The sequence below is a fragment of the Salvelinus alpinus genome, chromosome 31, assembly GCF_045679555.1.
Source record: "Salvelinus alpinus chromosome 31, SLU_Salpinus.1, whole genome shotgun sequence".
Taxonomy (NCBI): Eukaryota; Metazoa; Chordata; class Actinopteri; order Salmoniformes; family Salmonidae; genus Salvelinus; species Salvelinus alpinus.
The window spans coordinates 16711802-16714301 of NC_092116.1; positions in this window are offsets into that span (position 1 = coordinate 16711802).

The following is a 2500-nucleotide window of genomic DNA, read 5'->3' on the forward strand; positions in this document are numbered from 1 at the left end:
AGAGACAGAGACAGGAAGGCCTGGGGAGTTAGAGAGAGACAGGAAGGACTGGGGGGTTAGAGAGAGACAGAGACAGGAAGGCCTGGGGAGTTAGAGAGAGACAGAGACAGGAAGGCCTGGGGGGTTAGAGAGAGACAGAGACAGGAAGGCCTGGGGGGTTAGAGAGAGACAGAGACAGGAAGGCCTGGGGAGTTAGAGAGAGACAGAGACAGGAAGGCCTGGGGAGTTAGAGAGAGACAGAGACAGGAAGGCCTGGAGGGTTAGAGAGAGACAGAGCCAGGAAGGCCTGGGGAGTTAGAGAGAGACAGAGACAGGAAGGCCTGGGGGTTAGAGAGAGACAGAGACAGGAAGGCCTGGGGGGTTAGAGAGAGACAGAGACAGGAAGGCCTGGGGGGTTAGAGAGAGACAGAGACAGGAAGGCCTGGGGAGTTAGAGAGAGACAGAGACAGGAAGGCCTGGGGGGTTAGAGAGAGACAGAGACAGGAAGGCCTGGAGGGTTAGAGAGAGACAGAGACAGGAAGGCCTGGGGAGTTAGAGAGAGACAGAGACAGGAAGGCCTGGGGGGTTAGAAAGAGACAGAGACAGGAAGGCCTGGGGAGTTAGAGAGAGACAGAGACAGGAAGTTCTGGGGAGTTAGAGAGAGACAGAGACAGGAAGGCCTGGGGAGTTAGAGAGAGACAGAGACAGGAAGGCCTGGGGGGTTAGAGAGAGACAGAGACAGGAAGGCCTGGGGAGTTAGAGAGAGACAGAGACAGGAAGGCCTGGGGGGTTAGAGAGAGACAGAGACAGGAAGGCCTGGGGGGTTAGAGAGAGACAGAGACAGGAAGCCCTGGGGAGTTAGAGAGAGACAGAGACAGGAAGGCCTGGGGGTTAGAGAGAGACAGAGACAGGAAGGCCTGGGGGGTTAGAGAGAGACAGAGACAGGAAGGCCTGGGGGGTTAGAGAGAGACAGAGACAGGAAGGCCTGGGGGGTTAGAGAGAGACAGAGACAGGAAGCCCTGGGGAGTTAGAGAGAGACAGAGACAGGAAGGCCTGGGGGTTAGAGAGAGACAGAGACAGGAAGGCCTGGGGGGTTAGAGAGAGACAGAGACAGGAAGGCCTGGGGAGTTAGAGAGAGACAGGAAGGCCTGGGGGGTTAGAGAGAGACAGAGACAGGAAGGCCTGGGGGGTTAGAGAGAGACAGAGACAGGAAGGCCTGGGGGGTTAGAGAGAGACAGAGACAGGAAGGCCTGGGGGTTAGAGAGAGACAGAGACAGGAAGGCCTGGGGGGTTAGAGAGAGACAGAGACAGGAAGGCCTGGGGGGGTTAGAGAGAGACAGAGACAGGAAGCCCTGGGGAGTTAGAGAGAGACAGAGACAGGAAGGCCTGGGGGGTTAGAGAGAGACAGAGACAGGAAGGCCTGGGGGGTTAGAGAGAGACAGAGACAGGAAGCCCTGGGGAGTTAGAGAGAGACAGAGACAGGAAGGCCTGGGGGGTTAGAGAGAGACAGAGACAGGAAGGCCTGGGGGGTTAGAGAGAGACAGAGACAGGAAGGCCTGGGGAGTTAGAGAGAGACAGAGACAGGAAGGCCTGGGGGGTTAGAGAGAGACAGAGACAGGAGGGCCTGGTTGGTCCTGCCCTGCTTCTACCTGGCTTAAAACACACATCTCAAATGACACCCCATTCTTTATATAGTGCACTACTTTTGCCAGAGCCTATGGGGTAGTGCACTAGCTAGGTGTTTAAACACACAGCTAGTCAAGTTTACTCAACTCCACCTTTGCAAACCATATTCAACCCCCCCATCCATGTAACCATATTCAGTATGATCGAAAAGGCAAAACTGATCCTAGATCAGCACTCCTACACTGAGATGCTTTATATAGTCAGTGTTTAGTATTTATTAGGATCTCCATTATCTGCTGAGGTTCCACACTCCCACACAGCCCCAGACATTCACATTCCCCCTACCAGAAGCACAGCGGAGTTAAATCTCTAACTAGATTGTTTGAGAAACAGCTTCACTTGAGAAGCATTGAATGGATCCAGGTAGATCCAGCCTTCATCTACAATCCTCTGTCATCAATGAAAATCAATCCAACAGCGTCACGTCTCTACATCCATGCTCCATCAGTGTAGTGAAAGTCCTTCACCGCCCATTTACTCTTAACAACCTAGTCAGTGTGTGTGTGTGTGTGTGTGTGTGTGTGTGTGTGTGTGTGTGTGTGTGTGTGTGTGTGTGTGTGTGTGTGTGTGTGTGTGTGTGTGTGTGTGTGTGTGTGTGTGTGTGTGTGTGTGTGTGTGTGTGTACGTGCAAAAGTGTGTGTGTGTGTGTGTGTACGTGCGTATATATGCGCATGTGTGTCTCACCTGTGTGAATTGTCTCTGGGAGAACAAATCACCAGCTGCCAGGGGGAAGTAGAGATAGAAACACTCCTGACTGCTATACAGCGTCAACACAGACAATTAATACTGCCATGGAAACTCATTTAGATGGCCACTTTGGATAGAGGGAGACGTA